This window comes from Pempheris klunzingeri, chromosome 4, assembly GCF_042242105.1.
Source record: "Pempheris klunzingeri isolate RE-2024b chromosome 4, fPemKlu1.hap1, whole genome shotgun sequence".
Lineage (NCBI taxonomy): Eukaryota > Metazoa > Chordata > Actinopteri > Acropomatiformes > Pempheridae > Pempheris > Pempheris klunzingeri.
Genome location: NC_092015.1, coordinates 11,801,420 through 11,825,680, shown reverse-complemented (window position 1 = coordinate 11,825,680; position 24,261 = coordinate 11,801,420). Strand labels below are relative to the sequence as shown.

General features: G+C 42.7%; 1 protein-coding gene across 2 annotated transcripts in view; it reads right to left on the bottom strand.

Moving 5' to 3' along the window:
• Positions 1-22,612, bottom strand: part of sipa1l3 (signal-induced proliferation-associated 1 like 3) — a 69,908-nt gene extending 47,296 nt beyond the window's left edge. For both annotated transcript variants that reach the window (XM_070828752.1, XM_070828753.1), the window contains exon 1: positions 22,503-22,612. The gene's annotated coding sequence lies outside the window, so the exon portion shown is untranslated. The remainder of the gene's footprint in view (positions 1-22,502) is intronic.
• Between the last annotated feature and the right edge of the window lie 1,649 nt (positions 22,613-24,261).

The following is a 24,261-nucleotide window of genomic DNA, read 5'->3' as shown; positions in this document are numbered from 1 at the left end:
AATGATCCCAAACACACCGCCCAGGCAACGAAGGAGTGGCTTCGTAAGAAGCATTTGAAGGTCCTGGAGTGGCCTAGCCAGTCTCCAGATCTCAACCCCATAGAAAATCTTTGGAGGGAGTTGAAAGTCCATGTTGCCCAGCGACAGCCCCAAAACATCACTGCTCTGGAGGAGATCTGCATGGAGGAATGGGCCAAAATACCAGCAACAGTGTGTGAAAACCTTGTGAAGACTTACAGAAAACATCTGACCTCTGTCATTGCCAACAAAGGGTATATAACAAAGTATTGAGATGAACTTTTGTTATTGACCAAATACTTATTTTCCACCATAATTTGCAAATAAATTCTTTAAAAATCAGACAATGTGATTTTCTGGATTTTTTTTCCTCATTTTGTCTCTCATAGTTGAAGTGTACCTATGATGAAAATTACAGGCCTCTCTCATCTTTTTAAGTGGGAGAACTTGCACAATTGGTGGCTGACTAAATACTTTTTTGCCCCATTGTATGCAGTAATATCAGTGACCTTTAGGGGCTAAATGCACAAATACAGTCACCTATGGCAGTGCGTAAAGAAATAATGAGGTAACTCTCAACACAATTAAAATATTTTGTCCACAATCATGAAATACTGAAGATATCATAATAAAGACAATTAAAAGCCATCAGAAAATGTCACACTACAACCACTAAACTGTCAAAAACTATCTAAACAATCAGAAAGCAAAACAGTTTAAAGTTCAAATGCTTGCAGAAAAGGAAGAAAACAACTTGATCTGAACTTCATGTTATGGTGGAAATAAGTACCATAAAGAACGGCCAACATGAGGGTTATTGACTCAGGTAGATGCGGGCAGTCAGTTCAGTAATAAAATTAACTGCTCTTGAGTGACTGTGCTTTTTAAATGTCACTCTCCTGTCCTCACCTGTCTGTTTATATTTTGGCCAATGGCACCCCGCCCTGTCCTGAGGTGATCCTGCCTCAGACTCGTTCAACCCACCACAGGGACTCTACACAGAGGCAGCAAAAGCAGGCTAAGAGCTGCTAGAGGAAATTAAAAACACTGCTACCACTCTGTTGTTCCTCCCTTTTCTCCTCCTCCCTCTCCCCTTGAGAGAGGACCTCCTGGTAAAGTCTTCGTACTGAGAACCAAACCTTTTTAATATTTATTGCTGCAATCCCAGAGTCTAAAATTAAGCCAGAGAGAGAGGACTGTGCCTATGACATCTCATTGTCTGGTGGTCTGGTTCCTGTTTCTGTTTGCTACAAGATAAAATTAAATTAAAGTCATTTTCTCCAAAAACTCCAAAACCTACACTGTATACTATATAACAGCCTGAGTCACTTCTCTCACTTTTGTTTGCTTCTGTGGTCAGAAACTGGTGAGAAATGTCTGAGATCAGCTTGGTTTTAGCCAAAGAAAGACATTTGGGTAAGGTGAGAGAGCAGCAGACTGAATGGGATATACAGGCGAGGAACATGGAAAATACAAGGAGGAGGAATGCATGGGGGAACCCCAAAAATATGCATGCAAGAACATTTTGAACGGCTGACTGAAATTTCTCACAGTCTGAATTATGGAGAGCAGAGTGCCTCTGAGCTGCTGAGTCTCAACACAACTCATCTATACACAGGGCTACACAGTTTAATCTAGCTGTTGTCACATAAATTAAATTTTTTAAATTTCATTTTCTATCAATACATTTTTTCCAGGTCACATGTCGTTCATAGTTACTCAGCAGATGGGCCACCAGGAGTGATGTGGACAAAACTGACCTGATAAACACAGAAATGTAATTTTTCTCAAACCAATCTGGAGCGAGTGCACTGTGTGTATCCATCCCACAGACATCAAGGAAGTTGCTCTAAGCAGTTAACCTGAGATTTTTCATACAGTATGTAGATCTGCAAGTTTCTTTTTTCTGTATGTCAACTTGTGTCAATCTCATGCCCTCGTCATTTTTCTGTTGCCAGTTTTCAAGAATGCAGCTATACAGCTGACAATCAGATCAGACAAGAGATTGCCAACAGTTGCTGGTTGGACTTCCTTTAAAACGACTATGTCCCAGGATGAGCACCTCTATGGTTTAAGTCTTAAAGTTGCTTATAGCATGAGTGCTGAATAATAGTTGTTTTTATATTACCAGCATTACACCAGACATATTTCTGCATTAGTGTGTTGCAGAGGGTCTTTAGATCTGCTATAAATAAAGGTCATAGCAGCTATGAAGATACCACATGGAGACCACAAGAAGTGTGAATGACCCCCTTTCTGTTTTACTCTTCAGTAAGGCCATATTGAATATTAATCTATAATAGATGTGTCCTTGTGGTTTCTTTTCCCTTCTTGGCAGTGACATAGCTCTGGGAGAGCAACTGGACCCAACATAGACCTCAAAAGATTTTACAAACGTGATCTCACTGCTGTGTTCATCATTTAAAAGAAAAATCTGGCTATTTTTGTGTCTCTCCATGCCTGTCACCGTTGTGGAGCAGTTTCATGTAAACACGTTCAAACAGCACAAACCCACAACCCCCAAACAAAGCCGCCGGTTGCTGGAACTCCTGGCAAAACAAGAAATACAACTTCATTGCGGCAGCGAACACGGCACAGTGAGGACGACTTTGAGCAAACCAGGCAATCGAGTTTCACTACGCCATGAGTCACTGCACACCTCCATGAGCAAGGAGTAACAATTTGTTATTTTGGCAGTCACACCGACATCATGTTGGCCTACATACACACACACACAGTAACCTCCTGAATTAATACAAACAGAAACTGTAAGAGAGCTTTTCTTTAGTCAGGTCATCTTTTTCAAGGTAGACTGCTGATACACTCTTCTGATATATTCCAAAAAGGTATATCAGTAAGAAAAAAAAAATACTGGAAGCAAAACTAAAACTTATTAGACCTAACAAAAATACTCTGAACCTTGTTCCTACAGGATTACAACTTCCTGTCTGCTCCCACACTGTTTAGCTGGATGGGGTGGGAAATGTTAGGTGACTAGGGTGCTGCGGCTCCCTTCAAAGCCTCCGTGGAAGGTCTGGTTAATGAGACACGCTGGTCTCTTTATGTGCCACATGTGTCACCGAATCACACACGCTCTTTTACCCTGAGTTCACACCTTTCTGCTCATTAGTATCTCCTATCTTTTCCTCCATTTTTTTGCCTCCAATTTTTCTTGGCATCCTCCTCGTCTGCTGCTGCCTTTTTCACACATTTCTTTTATGTCATCCTGGCTGCTCTTCTCACCTGTGTATTACTGTTCATTTTTCTCTCTTTCCCTGCCAGATGGACAGAGCAGAGAGAGAGAGACAGACAGAGAGGGGGGGAGAGAGAGAGAGAGGTGACAAAGTGTCCAGTTCTTGTTAGGTGGCCTGTGTCCAAGATGTTTGTTGATGGTGTGTCACAACAGCAGCTCACAATGCAAATGCTAAGCTATGTCACACACACACACACGCTGTACATTTGAGCATCTAATGAAGCCTCTGCTGCAGCCACCCACTAACCACTTAGTGCTGTGGTTTTGCTCTGATGCTTTTTATAAACACAGACCTGGAGAACATGGGGAACAGGTGTCACACATACTGGTGGCAGGAGGTTCAACAGGAGCAGAGGCCTCTGAGGGAAACTCTGTACCTCTGTCTGAGAAGTTTGCCAAACCATTTTAGTTTGTTCTCCTGCCAGTGGCTAGGCACTCACCGCGGCAAATATTGACTGAGGGCTGGCTTGAGCCCTGCCGCTGTGCTCCACCACATCACCTTGGACGTGCACAGCTCTGAACGCAGCAGCACATGTCCAAAACCATACCACCCACTTCAGTCTGTTACTCACTCTGTTAGCGGGTAAAAAAAACAAAGACAAGTCTTTTTGTTCCTGGTGAAACTGTTGGTTCCACATTTCTCTGAAACAAGGCTTTTTGTTATTGTATATGAGAAAGGTCACAGCAGCGATTCAAACACTGACTAGTTTGAACAAGCTTGTAATTTCTGATAAGCTCCAACTACATTTTTCTTTTTTAATTGACTCATACAGGATTAGAATCCGGGACCTTTGACTTGGCAGATGCACGCTTTACCAAACAAGCTAAACTGATGCCGCAGGCCAAGTCTGTGTGGCTGTATCCTGCAGTGGTACCTGCTGTATGATTCTTCTTTACTTTGGGGACAAAAGGACAGAATGACAGGAAGCTCTTGTCAGCTGACGACTAGGGGTGGACAGTAGGAATGGTGATTTTGCCCTACAGTATTAAGTGTGACTATAACATGCTGACCAGCAGAGAAAAAAGATGTCTGAAGATTTGTTACAGGATTCGTTATCATCAGCTGGTGCTTCAGCTTTGTTTGAAACGAAAGAGTGACAGAAAGCGCTGCAAATGATGAAGAGGAGGTGGTACAAAATACCAGCGCAACTTCCATTACACTGACATGGTTCGGGTTTAAAAAGTCAGACGGTGAGCCGAAAATGAAAATCTGCGAGGGGTGGCAATAAATGCAACCTTTTCTATCACCTCAAATTAAGGCACTGTTGTACTTCGAATATGAACAATAAAGCCAAGTGAAGAGGCACATTGGGATACTGCAAGAAGAAGTTGCAATATACAGGTGTAATGCTGTAGTACTTTGTATTATGAGTGTGGCTTCGTGTGTGTTGGTTGGGAAAAAGTTCCTGTCCTGCTGTACTTGTATTTACTTTTCAACTGTATTCTATACTGCCAGATTTACATGAGATACAAGCAATGAGGCAAAGTAAACATGAACACTGAGATACTGCGGAGAGGTTATTTTGCAGGAATACTGTAACTGAAGAAGAGTTACTTACTTTGAACTAATTCTGCATTTTGTTTGAGGTGGTTAAGGGAAAGAAACCTCCTGTCATGCTACTAGATTTTTGTATTATTGCAGTTTTGCACTCTAAATGTTGTTGAAATACAACAACAGTACTATGTGAAATATGTCCTAAAAATACAGTACAGGAGTACAGAAATTTTGAGAAAAACAAATATATCCTGACATATACTGTTACTGTCCGTACTTCAAATTAGATTGTTTTACCGTACGTCTGTACAGAGAGGTAGCCCTGGTGTCCCTTCGTCCTGGTGGTTGTGAATCTGCCTCAGGGTTGCCAGGTCTCAGTACTAGAGCTCAAAATATGCCCATGCCAATCCACATACACTACTTTTAAAGTCCACCAGCATTGCGGTCATTGCCAAAAGTAGTGTTTTTTCTACAAAGTAACACCATAAATGTTTAGTGTGCCAACATTAAAAGTTTTCCCAAAACAGTTCTTTCACCTAGGTCCTAAAACAGCCTGGCGTAATTAGATAGAGTACATTAACATAAATAATATATATCTCTGTGAACGTGTAGGCCAATTCACTGATGTACAAACTAACCTGTTGCTTTATCTCTTCCCCTTCCCATCGTCCTCCCTGCCTGGACAACACAAATGTTCTGTTTACGTCATATGCATGTACTATAACACCTCGTCACGTTCCTTATAAGGTTCCTCATAAAACCTTACTTGTAGTAAACACGTAATCTTTAATTCAGTTTTCACTTTTCCCTTAATTTTGCATATTTCTTCCCGTATTTTGCCCACTTACTAGGTGTCATTTTTCACCTGTGGGTTTCTAGCTAGTTGGTTACTCGTTTAATTTGCTTACTAACAGATTTGGGATTGAGTGGCAGGAGAGCAGCGACATGTTATGTGTGTGTGTATGTATACATGCTAAACAACAGTTTGATAGGACTGTAAAGGGTATAAATAAAACAGTTTATTCACAATAATAATAAATGGATTTTTATTTGTAGATATCATTCATGTAATTTCCACGCCAAATAGGTCAGTTTATAGAATTTCATTTAGAAATTCAACCCACTTCAACACTAGCCCAGTTCTGCAGGAAAACCGCAGACCTGGCAACCCTGGTCTGTCTGCATGGTTGCTCCCTCCACTACACTGGCCTGCAATGAGCCATCTGTTTGACCAACCAGACTGTGCCAGGCCAAGCCAGGTCCTCAGAGCAGGCCTGCTCCTTCAGAACTGCAGAGGGTTAGTTTTGGATGTCATTTGCATTCCCTCTTTTGAACTGCCTTCCTTGAGTAAACAAGTAACCTGGCATGTGTGAAGCAAAACGATAATACACTATAGTCTTATAAAGCCAAAGAGGCAAATGTGATGATATGAGATGTGCCAGAAACAAAAAAAGTTCTGCTCGCTTATGCAGAGTCCACTATTCCACTGTTAAGAACTCTGTTCAGTCTCTGACCTTTACAAACAGATGTAGCAAAGTGTAATTGTACCACTGATGTACAACAACACAGTGCACTGGCGTTAATTTCACCAGAGATAATGTAGTCTTGAGAGGACAAAGATCTTTTATGAGATGATAATGAGTCTTCATGGCTGCCCAAGCTCATCAGAGTATTTATGCAGTGTTGGACTACATACCGCCGTACTGTAGGCTGCTTTTAGAGTGCAGTTCTGCCATGCCTAAGCAGCTTAGACTTGGCCAAAACTTGCATACAAAAACAGCACAACCTCTTTTAGATCACATCACTCATTGTGTCTCATCAGTGTGCTTTTCTCCTTCTTCAGAATCTATTTGATACTCTGTATAAAAAGCACAATTTGTTCACCATACCCACCCTGCGCTCCCCTCCACACAGGCTCTTTAGACAGCTCTCCCTTTCAGTGATAGAATCAGCCTTTGTTAATTATAAATCTCACCCCATCCTCTTCCCTTAACAGACACGGGGTGGGGTCGTACCCAGAGCAAATGCATGAGATCAGGAGCGATTTTAAGAGAGGTAGAGGGAGAAAGACGTGAAACCAAAGCATTTGAAGGAGGACGTCAGACAGAGAGATGACAGATATGAGAAAGGACACGTAGAGGAGAGGGTTTGTTTTGGAGAAAGAGGGATAAAATAAGGACCAAGTAGCGACTGAGGAAGCGTGGCTGACCCCGATTCTGCCATGACTCCATTCTGCTAGAAGGAGGGGGGAGTCCAGACGTAAACCTACAGTGACAGGGCTGCTGCTGCTCCAACAACGCACTCCCAACACTGAATCAGCCTTCACTTGTTCCTGCTCCCCCTCCTCCGCCTCTATCTCTGCTCTTCACTTTGCACTTGCACAAACTTCTTCAACTGTTGTGTGGAGATCTGCTGTGCTGCGAATGTATTATACTGGCAAATACACAGATCTAAAACTCGAGAAAATCCAGCCACACTAAAAGCTTTGTGCACAGTTTGGCTTCATTAATGGTGTGGTCTACATTTCTTTGTGCAAGCCATCCATGCATGTGAAAAAAGGAGAGAAGCCTGCACATAAAGAATTCAAGGAACGTGGCGTTATGAGCCCGTTTTATTAAGAGCGGGAGCCCAGCTAGTGTGGGGAAAACAGGCATGTGATGCTGGCTGTAAGCTGTGAGAGGATGAACTCAAAACTGGACTGTAGTCAGACCCCTGGGGCAGAGGCCAGTCCAGCATAAACCAGTCTGGAGGGGGGTAAATAAACATGCCTGCCTGGCTGGCTGTGAGCACTGGAAGGGCCAACAGGGAGGCTCACTTCAAACCACAGCAGGGCTACTTCACTGGTGTGTTTATGACCAGGAAACAGCCTGACAACTCTCACACACACACACAACCCTCACAAACTCACTGCAAAATGGACAGATCCACGCTCATATGCATCCACTTATAAGACGAATAAAACAACATGCTGGTACAAATAAACATAAACTGTGAAGGGAGGATAAAAAAAAAACTCAGAGATAGCATTTCCAGGCAATGAGACAAGAGAGAGACCGCAAGAAACAAACTATCAACTCATACTGGGAAGAGGATTAAAAGCACTAAGCTCACCGTCTTGGCAGGAGACCCCGAGATGGTGTGCTAAGTGGGTTAAAGCACACCCCAAGTCTCATAATCGCTCCCGTCTCCCCCTCCTCCTCCCTCTGTCTGCCAACACCAGCCGAAGGGAACAATTTCAAGTCCCGCAGAATACTTGGAGATGCCGAGGTAAAGGGAGTTAGATCAAATTGAAAAAGACGCTGACCAAAAATATGAATGTGCATCTTCATCTGGACACAAACGTGCATCTGAATCACGTGCAGGACAGCGGCGGAGTCTTCCTTGCCAACGGGGGGATGTATCTTTCTTTTACAAGTGTCTGCTGCTCTTCCCCTCACACCTACTGTAATGTGCGATCTAGAGTTTCCACCTCCCCCAGTATCTTTTTGCGAGGACATGTTCTGCAGCCATAACTTCACATCTGTGTGACTCTTTTTATTGATCTGTGTGTGCAGTCTTGGTGTGTTTCGCTCCTACAAAAAGAAAACCCCATGTGAAGTCCACGCTGAACCCTAAGCCAACACTTTTAGACACACACACAAACACATACACCCCCTCTTCTCACACAACGTCACTAGCCAGACACTGTGGTAACATGAGTCTATGGTGAAACTGTAGCACTGCAGCTTGGCGGGCCTGGCTCCGCTCTAGCACAGTCCCAGGCCCCACAGAGACCAGGCACTCTTTGCCTGCAGGACTTTGACTAGTGAGAGCAAACAAAGTATAGTAGGTCCATTGAGACCGAGCTGAAACACAGAGCTGCAGAAAATACTGTACAAACTGACGCTGTGAGAAAAGAGAGAGAATACGGCCAGCGAGCCCGGCAGTTAACACAGAACAAACAGCGCCAGAAGTAAATCTCAAAGGTAACTGTACACTGTGCATTTGTTAAAATGCACCTTGTCCTCTACTTTGTGAGTATTGGACAGGCATTTTCAAAAGTCCTTCAAAAGGTTTGAGACCCCTTTCAACCCATCTCCGCTGACAGCGGTAGGTGGAGTAGCTGCTGAATAAACTAATCTTCCACAATATAAATTAAACAATACCGCTTTTGTGTCTCTGATTCCCAGAGGACTGATCCCTCTAAAATAAAAAGGATGAAACACCAACCACCTATAATCATCGGATAAAGCTCTAATACAGGTATGAATCACTCTGGCAGCCATTCATCAGCCATGTTGAGAATTGCAAGTTTGAAATCACACTCTAAATGTTGTCTTGTGTGGATGTCGCAAACATTAAATCGTGATAAAGGTGTGCTGTAATCAGTTTCCTAAATGTACTAATATGTCACTTTTCTTTCACTGAATTTGCTGATTCATCTGTTTATTTCTTATCTTCTATGTATTTGTCCTGGGAGGGTTTTGGTGTTATTGATGTCGAGGTGCTTCCTGTCATATAGTTTGTTTTTGTCATCTGTCTCAAGACATAAATTAGCAAAAAAGTGTCCTGAAAATGCTTCTCTCACACACACACATGCACACACACACACACACACACACACACACACACACACAAACACAAAATGAGAGGCAGGTGCTGAGCACAGGTGAACATAGTCTATTCAGAAGATATTATAAAGAGGGGTTTGTCTGGACTGAAAAAGGATTACAGGAGAAAGGTGTGGCTCCTTTTAACTCACAGAAGCTTTGTGTGTGTGTGGTTGGGTGTGTGTGTGTGTCCTTGACTACCCCATATGAACACCCCGTTATGGAAAGTTAATGGAGACACAGGATCTGACTGAAGTTCTGTCAGCACCTTTCCGTCTGAATCCAGAGGTCAACCTCGACTTATTTTGAAGCCTGTTTCTTTCTAAACCAGCATATGGTTCTAATGCCGGGGGAGCTGTGATAATTTATGTGTACTAGTTGGTTTCCGGTCACAGTATCAATCACACACAGGAGGTGAGGGGGAGTTTAACACGCCGACAGAGGTCTCAGCCCCTCAAAACTATCTCAGGCATCCGGACGGACAGCAGCATCTCTGAGGTGGAATCTGGCCAGTAACAACAGTAATAGTTATAACAGCAAAGTGGAAGGTGTGTCCGCTCCAACCAGCTTCAAATGAAGCTCCAACAGAGGGACTGTACCGGCGTATCACCATCATCACTTTGTTCCTTAAACTTGGTCATGGCAACAGGAGAGAGGATGGCCTCAAGCGTTGCACGGCTGTCACTTTGCTCATTCTTCACCCAGCGACCCACAGTCATCACAGTCCCGGTCTAAACTAGTGCAGAGCACTGTCACAACAAGCTAAATCCCTCCAGAAGTCGCCTCTCTTTCTCTCTGTGTTTGGTTTTAAGTATGGCGTGAGTCCAGGGTGTGGTTCTACAGCCATGCACTCACGCATGCATGTGCACGCACACTGTGCTGCACATGTGCTCACAAAAGCACACACAGGCCTACTTGTTTTCGCAGGCACAGACAGCTACGGTGTCGAGTGAAAGCATCTGACTAATGACAAAAAGTTTAGATTTAGGAGAAAAGGTGGAGAGAGGGGAAGAGGAGAGTTTAAAGGTATAATTTGCCTTTTGAGGCAAATTTGCTTCTTTGCCGAGTGTTAGATGAGAACTAGCTTAAAATTAGGATTGAAAATAACTATAGTCTGGTTTCATTTTTACACTTTGGTTTTAGCATAGATTAAACAAATAAATAAGATGGTAGGTGGACTGTCTTGGACAGAGCCAGGCTAGCTGTTTTCCCCTGCTACTAGTCTTTATGCTAAGCTAAGCTAAGTGCCTGCTGGCTTTGCATTCACATTTAACAGATGTGAGTGGTATCAATTTTCTCATCTACCTGTTGGCAAGTAAGCGAATAAGCGCATTTCTGGCATTGAACTATCTGGTTATAAACTGTCATGGGAGGAAAAAACCCCAGTCGAGAGGCTCCCCACTGGCCTGCCAACATTCCTGTCAAACTCAGACGTGGGAACCACTGGAAAAACCCCCCCGCTGTAGACAACTGTACATGAGGGTGTGTGCGCACATTGAGGGGAGGGGCATCTGCAGTAGTTCCATGGCAAAAATGTGCTTAATGGACGCAGCCATGTGTGTGTTGAGGTGTTTGGGCTGAGAGAAGTGACAAGAGTTCATGTCTTGGAGGGAGTGCAGAGCTGAGAGGTTGCCTAAGTGCATGTCTGAGACGGCTGGGGTGGGGAGGAGGCGTTGCGGGTGTTTGAGCGCCTTTGTGCAACAAAGTGGGTCAAGCGAGTTTCATCCGGGGTGGGGTGATAGCAGTGACCTTCAGTGCGCACACAGGCAGTCACCTGGTGGCTGCAGCACAGAGACAAAATGTCCACTGTCTTCTGCCTCTCTCTTGTTCTAAACCTTTTCTTGTTGCAAGTCTTAATCGTTCTCATCGCAGCCAGAGGAGATCCGCTCTATATACACACCATCTCCAGAGACGACTACACAACAGACTGCATTTTCTCCAAAGACACACTCACTCTTGTACCCTCTCTCTGGGGGAGGATTGTATCACATTCAAACTTTTTTTTATCATCATTCACTTCCATTGTGTTTTGTTCTCCATCTTTGTCTTTTGATTATCATTATTATTTCTCAGGTAAAAAACTCACCTGACACACTGAACCAGACAGTTATCTAATCAGAGCTCGGCTACAGAGGTCATGGGGAAAACACAGAAAGAAAAGGGAGGGCAAATCAAGGAGGTGAAAGAGGAGAAGGAAGGACATGGGCTGGCTTTCTTCTACCAACAGGCCTCCCTTTTAGCCTCTCCCTCACTCTGTCCTCCTCTCCCTCCTCCCATGTCAAGCCACTTCTCTCCCTCTGAGTAATCAGCTCATCCGTCTCCTCCTCTCCCACGATGATAACAGACTCTACTGTTGTGTGCAGAAACACCCAAACTTCCTTCTCTCCTCCACTGCTCTCTGGACTGCCCCTATGGAACAGTTAACAAGGCTGTCACTGCCGCACACACTCTTAACATGAAAAACACACATAGACACACACATGTTGGGGGAAGACCGCAGTCTGTATCACCGTCTCAGGCTACAACAAATGATTCCACTGATAACCGATACTTCTTACGGAGATAAAAGAGTATTTTCCATAAACAAGTGTCACCCATCACTTACAGCAGTGCAGTGAAGAGTCTGAAAGCAACTGGGCGGTAGCCAAGTGTGCAGAGAGGAAATACTTCAAACTGAAGACCAAAAACAGCTAAAGAGACACTTACAACGCAATTATTTCACAGGGTGGCATCAGCAAGGCTAATTACAATACTACTAATTTAATCAAGCACCTAAATAAACAGCACTGGAGGGCATACAAGTTCTCACATGTAGTAGCTCAAGAAACATCTGTGCTCAGGCTCAGCAAAAAAGCTTAAAAAAAAAAAAGAACTCCTAATCTTTCCTATGCTGGATGAACAGAATCTTTATTTGGAGGGAAATGGAGCAGGAGCCACACTATAGTTTGCCTCTCAACACCACTGCTCTGACATTATCCTTGTATAACACTACAAAGTATTTTAAATGCTTTTGGACAGTTTTAAAGATGCGACCGCAGTCAGCTACACTACAGATGTCTGTTCCTCATAACTGCTTAGTATGACTAAACATTGGATTGTATTTTATAAAAATACAGTTTATGTAATCAGAAACATATTGTATTGGTATGATACGCTGGTAAGATATTCAATATTAGAGAATTTCTCTTGGATGAAGGAGAAAAACTTATCAGGATATTATATAAAGTTCCCTCATGCTGCAAGCACCACTTGTTGCTCTGAGATACTAAAACAATTTATTACTTTGTCAAGTTAATGATGTACTCTACATCGCGACCATAGCAATGGACTGTCGCTGTGATACTTTGTAAAATCCTTCTTCACAGTATTAAAAACCACTGTGCTGTGCTTTTGGCATCTAATAAGCCTTCAAACCAACTGGATCTATGACTCAAACCTGCCCTTCTGGATCATATTTCATCCTCTCACCTTACCTGAAGCAACACGCCCCCATCCCGTGTTGTTTTTTTTTTGACTGAACACCCACTAAGAGAGGCAATAAGCTTGGTTATCTCATGACAAACGGCACTAATGATTGACTGAAAATTGTTGACTATATCGAATAACTAGCCATGGTATATATACATACACATGCAAGCCCTTTTTACACAGAGATCGCACAATATGAGTGCAAAGAAAGCTCATAATTGAGCCAACATTTCTTTTTTACACTACGTGTATGGGCGTCCCATCTTGCCGGTTCACTCTTTTTACATAGATGTCGATTCAGCTCCGTTACTACCTCTGCTGCCAGCTCCGGCAGAGAACAACAATGTCCCCCACCCCCCAAATATGGTTTACACAGACAGCAAGGTGGAATAACGGTGCAGCATTCCCGGCTTGAAAAGGCAGCATAAAAGGTGTTATAGACACACACACATAATGGATTACATACTCAGCAAGTTTTTTTTTTAAAAAAAGCCCCAAAGCAAACAGCTGAATACTGTATGTTTTCCCAGAAATCCCCTTATGTCCCACTCTTGGAGCAGACTTAGCATATTATCTGCACTGCCCCGCCTCAGCGACAGCACAAACACATTAGCATACCATACCCTCTCTGTGCAGAGTGGACCAAACAAACTTGTGTGGAAACAACCCGCTAAATAGCCTCCATCCAAGTATCAAATCTGATTTGGAAATGAGGAGGAAAAAATGCACATTTTGATACAGTACGATAAAAACTGAGCCAAGAGGCATTCATGGAATGACCACATGCTATACTCAATTAGCATTAAAACAATGGCTCCACAGTCAGCAGTCACAGCCTGAGATCGGAGCTGTGAAGAGGAAGAGGGCGGGAAAGGCCATGTGTATGTATGCATGCTTCTCTGAATAGCTGCATGTTTATATGCATGCCTCCCTGCACACACACACACACACACCACAAAATGAGGGAAAAGTCAGAGACACTGACTTTTCATGTTGTTCCGTAAAGCATCTTACAATGGGACAGATGAAAAAAAATAACAAAGAACATCTTTAAAACTCATCCATTCCCACCCAAACGCATAACCACACACATACATGAGGCTTTGTGTGTGTTTAACCATCTGTGTTTTAAAAAGGACATGCAGGTCACTAAAAGCAAAGCATCCTGAGTGACAGAGGAAGGGGGAAACATGCAAATCTATCTTAACGTTTTCACGTTTCAACCTTGTTCTTTTAAAACAGCTGCGCGGTTCCTCTCCAGTGGCCAAAATCAGCCTAATACTAAACAATTCCAACAATGAATGAGCAGAAGTAGTAGTTCAGGATGTCAGCTGCATGCCACGGACAAATTGTGTTAACATTTTTCTGAACTCGGAAGGAATGCTTTACTTATGTCCTGTGAACTGGTCATTCATTGGAGTGACTGATCTCTGCAGTGTAAAGCCACTTCTTTGTCTGATTCATTGCAACAGTCATCACACCACTCGCTCGCATCCTCCACAGTACATACTCACTTCCTGTCCAACAGCTTGACCTCCAACAGGCAGCACAGGGAGCCAGAAGGAGCAAAGAGGTCGACAAGCGCCTCCAAATAAAATACAAATGGAATTTCTCATGAGGTGTCTGGGGGCTACAAAGATGCTTTTAATGCTCTGCAGAAAGAAACAAAAATGTGGTCCAACATTCAACCTTCGTGATGAAGAACTGACTCATTGTTCAGACAGTGGGTTGGATCTTCCAAACTTTTTGTTGATCTAGTGGTTCAGGCCACTGAATGAGATGAGAGGCTTTTACACTTCCTCATTCACATAAACATTCTTCATCATCGATTTCAAACATCCTGTCATTATATTCCGGCACTAATACTTAAATCAAAAAGATGACATGATAGTAGAGGCCTTGAAACTGCTCTGAAACGTCAATATGTGTGAATTAATGTTCCCTGCTGTAATTTAGTGATGATAAGTTAATTACCAGTCAATTAGATGACATAAAACCAATTATCAGCTATACTTATAATCAAGTAATCGCAAATATTTGCTGTTCTACCACCTCAAATGTGAGAATTTGTTCTGTTATATGACTGCAACTAATGATTATGAATTAATTTTATTTTTTATTTTTTAATGTTTTAATTAATTGTCAAAATACAGCCTTTAAATGTCTTGTTTTGTCTGACCAACAGTCAAAAATTCAAGGATATTCAGTTTACACTGATATCTGACAAGAAACTGAATATCCTGACATTTGAGAAGTAATTCATACTGTAATTGCTTTAGAATAAAAAAGATCAATGAGATGATTAATCTATAATAAGTGTATTGTAGCCTTCAGATTTAAATAAATGGCAAGTGAGCTTATGACATGACAGGTGTGTGTGACGGTCAAGCTCATGTGTATGTGGGATGCACACACTCCGTAATTTACTCCTCCTTAGTCCATAAAAACAGATGGAGACAGAATCAGCTGTTTCTTTATGCCGTCATGCAGGATTTCCTCTTTCTAGAAAGATCTTTGTGTGTACGCGCACACACACACAAACACACACACACACACACACACACACACACCACCTGTCAAGCCTGTGTGTGAAGCCTCAGTTAGGGACAGATATGAAACAGGTGTAACAACGCGCTCTTCCCCTTAAAGCAGCAGACAAACTCAACTCCCAGGACACAAGAAAGAAGGCGTAGGAGGAATAAAGGAAATGAAGACATTACAGAGTGAAAGGCGGCTGCTGCCCCTCTCAGCTGCATGACAATTCACATAAATGGGTATGTGAATGAATGCTTTGGAAGTCTCCAGAACAAAGCCGGTTCCCCAGTGATCGAATGCATGATTTGTGCTTCTATCATCAACGGCCTCTTATAGAACAGCAATGAAACGTCATTTAACATAATCAGTCCCTTTTGAAAGAGGCATGCTGGCTGGAGAGAAGCACTATAAAAAGGGGGGAGAGTAACAGATAAGAGCTCTTAATGTTATGGAAATGAGCACATTCAGAGCTGCTCAGGGACTGATGGCCCGTTATCGCAGCTATTCCTATCCCACCTGGCCTTGGATTCAGTGTGAGAATTTAGAAATACCCCAAACAGTTTTCTTGCAGGCATTTCTGTGAAAATCCTTAAATTCTCCTCTATTTCAATGAGCATAGATCCAAGTACTCAAGCTTAATCTCAGCACCAAACAAGGGTACATACAGACTCTTTAATATATGGACACTCATTTGTAAATCTATAGAGTGGCATCCACTCTAAATTGCTGAATGGACAGATGTATACAGGCCTGTGTAAATCACTCTTTATGTACAGCACTTTGTCAGGCTGTCTAAATGCTTTGTAGCAAAGGTATACATCTCCTATAACCCTGTCAAAAGCTTAGTGTTAAGTCCAATAACCCTGTTTAAGTGTGCTGTGGTTGGATGGCGAGGCATTCCCTCTCGCTCTCTCCCTCTGCTACCAGCGCTGACCAGGGGGAGGACGCAGGCCGACCTGTGGCAAGAAAGGCCTCCTCGACATCTGTGTTTATCCTCGAGCTAAAACCAACAAGCTATATTTACCCCAGTCAAACATACCCGGCACAAAGAGGAGTCAAGTGAAGAAAGATGTAGCCTAGGCCTTTGCCCATGCTACGCCTCAGAGATCTACTCTGTCTCATATCTAAACTGAGAAAACCCTAACCTCTGTAGAATATAGAAAGTGTAAACTGTCAGGGCTATCAGCCGAATGCAGGCACATTTTGGACATTTATGCCCAGGACTACGATGCTCTGATTCATCCTCTTCCTTGAGAAGATTGGTAAACAACACCTTGAGGGAATCTGACCTCTGAGGGAGTGAGAAAAAAAAAAAAGAGGAGGCAGGCTTGATAGATCAGCTGCCTACCTAGCGAATGTTTTATGGCTGCACAGAAGGCCATAAAGCAGAGACTCATTTCAGGAAAACATGGGGTGCTCTTCTCTCTGTGTATATCTCTGACCTCTTGACACTGTCATGTATGCTGACTTATGGATATGACCCTCGAGGGAGAATACAATACATCAAAGAGAGTGTGGAGAGGCGGGCTTGCAATACCGTTGGTGGTCTAGGGCCATTTCATCTTGAACTGTACACCTGCGCTCTGACTAATACACGTTTCTGACGCAGGTCTACTGTTCAGGTCTAATGTTTAAGCAAGCATCAACAGTTCTTTACTGTGTAAAAACTTAGATGTTAAGGAGAATATCCAGTCATTCGCCTTGCATCTATGTCTATAAAATACACATATAAAAAAAAAATGGTAATGGTAATTTTATTAATCTTAAACAATTTATTGAAAGAAAATCTAACAACAGTGGTAGGTATACCACAACAAAAAATTTTCAGTGTCTGAATAAACTGGGATGTGGCCAAAGGACGTCCACTCCTCTCCTTTCTGTGACTCTTCCAGTCTCTCTGTATCACTGTTACAACCTCCTGATGACACTCTGTGACCCTCTAAGCTCAGTGGACACCTCCGTCTGAGGACTTCCTGTTTGAAGCCTCGTAATGGCGAGGTGCTGCTGATCAATTGTTAGGTGTCGTCTTGGTCTCATGATGTCAGAATGTGAACAGCATGATGAGGAGGACTGTTTAAATACCAATTCTAACTGAAGCAGGAAATGTATTGGTCGATTCATGGCTGCTGTGGTGCTGTGCATATCGCAGCTAAACCACAGAATTACACAGAACTACGTTACATAATTGTCAAATAAAATTTTTCAGCTCTCTCTGCATCCACGCTGACTCTCACCCACACAATGTCCTCCTTGTTTCTGTGCTACTGGTTCTCTGTCTCTTTCCTGTCAGACAAGTCAGTGGGTAAAATTGTATTCAAACATCAATTAAATTGACTTGAGTAAATATTATAATTTCAATATAGTACCTGGAGTCTTCAAAGATTTTATCATCACATCTAAACTGTTACTATAAATGCAACTGTGAAAAATAAAGTTTACAGACTTCATTTACACCCACAACAATCAATGCATATTGTCACATAACAAACAAATACTAAAAGAGTTTTGGTTTACACGAGTGACTGTCAAAAAAACGTCAGTTTATGTTTAAAATAAAGCACTTTTCAAGGAGTATACGCCATTTTTAAATGTTGCTCTAATGCATTTCCTTACCTTATGTAAAGCACTCTGAATTGTCTCTGAATTTGGAAGGTGCTGTACAAATAAACTTGCTTTGCCTATGTTTTTTGTGTGCTATATGAAAGAAGTGACTTTGATAACTGGGGGTGTCACGACTAGGATTCTAAATCAAAAATTGATTGAAATTAACTTTCGATCATCCAAACCAAAAGCAGGATGGGTGATTCTCCCCTTTTTTTTCCTCCTTTCCACTTCTGCATAAGTGCACGAGTCCAAAGTAAAATACAACAACACCTCAAAGACGACACAGTGCAGCTTACAGGTAGCCTGCAGCTGCACTTTATGAGACATCATGGCCACTGCCAGAGTCGGAGACGACGGTGAAACAACAGAAACAACAGAACTGGAAAAGTCAGACAGTGTGGCTGTGTCTCAAACTGAGTATTTTGGGTTACTTTTTAGGGCATAAAAGCCATGAATCAAGGTTTGATAGTTTGACAGTGGCACAGCCGTCAGTGCTGGGGAAAAAAATGCTTATATCTAATCAAAACGTGACCTCGAAATCCAAAGTCACAACGAATCCGAGATTTGGAGAATCGTGACACGCCTATTGATTACTGTGTCACAGCGTTGACTGAATCATTGGGGGATTATGAGGGAGGTATGAGGGCGGTTTGGTGAACTCCAGGGTGGGAGTAGAATGATCCAAAAAAAACAACATTAGAAAATAAACTGCCGACCCAAATAGAAACACCTGCTCACCACAGTCAATAAATGACCCGCCTGCAGTCAATCCCAGCCAGAGGAGGCTGTGACGGCAGGCGTGATGGTGTGTGGTGACCCGCTCTGATTAACCTACGTCACAGTGTTGGTTTATAAGGAGCATAAACCAACATCATGAGGCAGCAATAAACATCAGAGAGGCTGAAACCTAAATAAGAAATGAGAGTCAGTCGCCTGCAGCAGGCAGGTGAGCCGCTGATGAGCTGAACTCTTTAAGCTCAAGTTTAAGACTACGCTACATGTTCAGTCCCGTCAAAACACACGAGAGGCTGTCACTGTGCTCCCTGACATAGACCAGATGGCATAAAGTAGCCTAAGGTATCGTCCTACCTCCCTGTGACCTATCAGGATACACCCAGTGATCATGATGGATGCTGTTTGAGGTGTGTGTGTGTTCTTATGCATATTTCAACTGTCATTTCTATTAACCTTTATTTAACCAAGACGCCTCCACAGATTAAATAGAAACCTGGCAAGAGGCCTTTTGTTCTAAAATTACAAACAGCAGGAGGGCAGCCATGGTGTCGCGGTTGGGAAAGGAGAACTTTAACCACAGCCGGTGCCAAAAATATAACAAAAAAAAAAAACTTTGCTGCCTGAAAAAAAAAAGTAATGTTCACCCAACAGATGACCATGACTGCATGCCTGTGAGTGAGTTATTTAAAATCCCCTTCAAGAATGAAGAAACAAGGAAGCTGATGAGTCACCTCTGCCAAGATGGGACATGGTGATTCAGTGTAGTGTTTACAGGCGAAATAACTCAGGTGGCCCACATTGAGCTCTCCTCGAGGGCAGGATCCTTTGTTCCTGCAGCTGTTTGCAATGAAACCCCCAAATAAGTAGCATAAAACACGAGATGTTCCTCAACATCACAGAATGTAAGCAATCGTTATCTGGTACCCAGTGGAGTCAGCTACAAGCCGACTGCTGGAGGCGCTTTACAACTGTGTGACGTGGGTCCAAAGATATGAAACGAGGGTAGATTAGCACGGATGATGTGATATCTTTGGAAAAACGCAATCATGCTTATACAGATATCATGGACCTGGCAGGACTTTCCAAAATTGTGTTGTATTATATATATATATATACATATTCTGGACTAAATCTAAGGTATGACCCATATTTAGGAACTCTTAGAACACGTTTTGACTAGATTGATTGATTGGTTGTTTATTCTCATGTCATGCACACAATGTGCCCAATGCTCATGGGCATTTACATTCTCTTCATTTAATTACAAAGTCACAGGTTATCTGACAGCTCAGTCTCAAACTAAATATTCTGCCTTTTTTTCTCAGGCTTGGCAGAGAACATCTGCAATGAAGAAAGCTCCCTTCCTAAAACATAACTCAAGATTTTCGTAGTCATCTGGCCAAAAGAAATCAGCAAAAATAGAGGACATTTTACTAAAAGGAACATCTCTTGCCGGACAGCCGAACAAAAAATGAACCTCATTCTCAATTTTACTTTGCTCACATAACAAACAGACAAACTAGAAAGGTGAAGTTTTACCAGAGAAACTGGATCTTGAAATGAATCCATTATTTACAGATTTCATATATTTTGTATAGACCTTAAATTTTGTCCTACTGTCTCAAAATGAGTTTTTTTTTTTTAAATTTAAATCGAGTTACGTGACCCAAACTGTAAAACATGGAGAATAATATGTCATCTGGCAAAGGGTGTGTTACTTCAGCATGTTCCATAGCAGATATATGAACCTCTAAATGCAGCACAGACACAGTTTAACTGAATATCACATTAGACGGTGCTGAGTTTTTGATGCTTTGAAATCCAAGAATGAGATGAGTTATTGTTGGCTCCTTGCCTTGGCTTACTATGGCAAAGGAACAAGGCCTATTACACCATTACTATAACATCATAACACCACACAGAGGTGAATTTAAGGAGTTAATCTATAAAATTTTGCTAAATTAATCATTGTATTTGAAGTTTGTATTTTGATTTGCTTCATCTCTTAAGCCACAAGCTCCTGTTGTCAATATATCCATCAGAACAGCTTGCAGGGACATGGTGCTGCACTGACTTAACAAACCACAGGTGTACTGCAGTTTTTTTCCCCCAACAATCAATTTATGGAATTTTTGCTTTGTCAGACAGGCAGAGAGTTACTAAGGAAGACAGGAAAGGAGCATATAAAGTATGTGTGTCCGTGGGATACAACAGTGAAGGTTAATAATGTGGCCGTGGGGGTGGAGACTGTTTCAAACTCATAAGAGCAGTGTCTGATCCAAGTGTCTTTAAGCAGGATGCTGCTCATTCAGTAACTGTAGTATGCTTTGGATTTTCTTTTGTTAAAAGTATAGTTGCACAGACTGATGAGTTTGTTTTTTACAATATAACGTTTTCAAACATCCATTTAAAGGACGGAAATGTGTTCATGGAAAGTATAAACAGAGAGCATTGTATGACTGACTTCTGCAGTCTGATGCACAGCCTTTGATCAAAGGAAACTGGATTTACAATACAGAGAACCATATCATTATTACCCAGAATAAACGGCACAGTTCAGACCTGTATTGACTGCATTCAAATCTGATTACCTCTTACAATGAAAACGCAGGGTTTCCCCACTGTACTGCAAACAGGGGCAGCACTGTGCTCAATACAGGATAACCAGGTTAAGACACTTAAACATCATTTTCTGATTTTCTCCGCTAATAATTATTCCATTAGTTCCAGATGGGAGGCAACCAGAGTAAATGATGCCCAGGATATGTGCATCGCTGCCATGCTCTGCTGCTCTTGCGCGACAGATCCATCATGCTGATACTCGACGTGTCGTTTCCTGAAGGCTGGGGAACACAGCAGCAACACCGGGGGGGATCTCCATGAAAGGGAGACGACACGCCGAGGCATCATCACCCTCTCCCCATTCACCGTACACACTCAAGCGCACACACACACACCACACACACACATGCATACTACGCACTTGCAAATCCTGCGCATCGTGCACACGTCTTTTGACAGCTGAACAGAGTCTGCACGTCCAAACACGATCAATTATCCTTTCATTGCCACATTTAAAACATGTTGCACAACCCATTAAGGCAAGCCGGTGGCATTTACAACTACTGCAACCTATCACGAAAGAAATACGTGTGCATGTGCAACTGTGTGTGAGTGTGAGTGTGTGTGTGTGTGTGTGTGGCCGTTCAGCCAAAATATTTCCCCGTGCAGCTCACCCTGTAACAAATCTCCAGCCAAGGCAACTTCCGATTTGCAGCATACAACTACTCGAAATTCAAAGCTCGTCCAGGCTAACTAGCTGGCTAGCTCTGCTCCCAAACAAAGCTCCCATTGTCTGGAACTTGTAGTCTTACCGTTTTCTCTTGGCCCTCACAACTGTGATTAACTCAGGTATGAAAAAACTACAAATCCGAAGTCTGCACAGCGCTGTGAGCATGCGCACTGGGACCCTACTGCTCAGGAAGGTTGTGGAATATTTTGTAGTTAATACATTTTTTGCGGGTAGCGGCGTATTCGAGGCGGCGTATCTACTCTGTTGAATGGCTGGAGGTGGTGGTGAAGCGTAGAGCCGGTGTAAAAGGTTTGAGGCGGTGCTCAGACCAGCGGCTGAGCCGTAGTAAAGACCCTGCTCTCTGCATTGACTGAAGTTGGTCGGCTGCCTCTTTCGGTGTCTGCTTCGCTCGCCAACGTCTACTTCGCTCGTCACTTTTCGGCGCTTTTGAACAGCCCCCGCTCTTCAACTAAAACTGCTCAGAGGAAAACCAAAGAGAGGAGCGCCTCTTACCTAACGTCGCTCCGGTGTTTCCGCTCGGCTCCTACTCCGTTACGGTAAATCTCCAGACATTGTGGAAACAGTCGCTGGTCGTCGGTCGGCTGCCTGTTCACCGAGCGAGACGGAGCCAGGAATGCTCAACCGAAACCACGGCGCGGCGCATGCGCAAATCAGCCTGGCGCAACCCACTCATAGTAACACACAGGAGCAGCACACCGCCACTGCTGTTAGCATCTCTACTACTACTACTACTACTACTGCTGCTGCTGCTGCGGCGACACACACAGCTTCAACGACCTGCTGGAAAACGTGACAGGGATTTCCTGCGAGTATTAAAGGCACCAGAGAAATACTCAGAGAAATAACACACTTAACAATAGGGAAGTATCTTAGATATGTATCATGCTGCACGATCAAATTGTGGCCATGCACCCCACACAAATTAGTCAACAGCACAGCCTTGTGGCTGCTAAACGTAGTCAGTCTTCTGATATGAGTGGTGTTGCACGTTAAAACCAACTTGCATGACTCAGTCATATGCCCTTTTTTGTTAGGATCTCTTTTTTGTTAAGGATTTGAATTTTTTCTTTCTTTGAACTACAAATGAAGACAGTTAATACAGTATGGGCCATTAGCCCACACACCTGCTCATGAAACACACACACGAAGCAAACAAAACAACACACATAACAAATAAGAATCAAAAAACACAAAACAAATGAATGAAAATCTATGAAAAATTGTCCAACTAAGACTATGGCACATACTGTGAATACAATGTTAATATAATTTGAATCTGCTTATTCTGCTCAATTTAAAGTGCAACTTCAGGTCCCCTCTAAAGCAGGTGTACATGGTTTAATGTTTAAGAAATGCATTATTTTTCTCATAGCAAGCATGGGCTGCTGCAGCTGTTTTCAGCCTCTGTCTGAACGCTGACATCTTCATGTTAGTGGGAGCTTAGTGAGGAAAAAACGATGGCGGACAGCGAGGTGGAGTCAGGAAGTTTTCAGTGGACGAGGACAGTCGGCCTGCTAAGGGGCTGGAGGAGGTCACATGATCAACAGATCTCCTTATGACATCATAAGGAGAGCCAAATCTAAACAGTGTGTTTTCCACATACATTTACTGTAACATGGAGCAGAAGAGAAGGAGGGAGGATGGTCTGAGTTTGGTGGTCTGTAGGCACACCAGGGACACATATTTATTCTAAATATGCAAAAATAAAGAAAAGAAAATCTTCATTCATGTCCCCTACAGGATGATGAACAGTTTGTATCTGCTGGTGCACGATTTAAGAGCTAAATAAACTAAATAAAATAAACATGCTACAGTTGCTAATTAGTGAAAAAATAACACATGATGTCACATTTCTACCATTTCCCTCTGACATGTAGCTTAAAGAGACACCCTGCCATGTATTTAGAATACAGGTCTGAAACATGGAGTATATTGGGACTTGACTTTTTGCAGTGATATACTGTAGATTTTATCAATGAGAATGTGTAGCTGTCAGCAAATCAGAGGCATATTTCCAGACAAAAACCTACAACCTGTTCATTGTACAAACCCTGATTTCTGCAGCTTCAGAAGCATGTTCTTGATAATGGGGTGACAGGAGATCCAGTAATGAGAGTGTTCGTCCCAAACAGTGGGCACAGCCGTGACCTCCAGCTCAGCAGTCCGTCCTGTAAAAGTGTAAGGACTAGAGGGTTAGCCTGGGAACAGGGCGAATCTGTGAGTCCACGTTTCATTTGCTCTGGCAGATTCA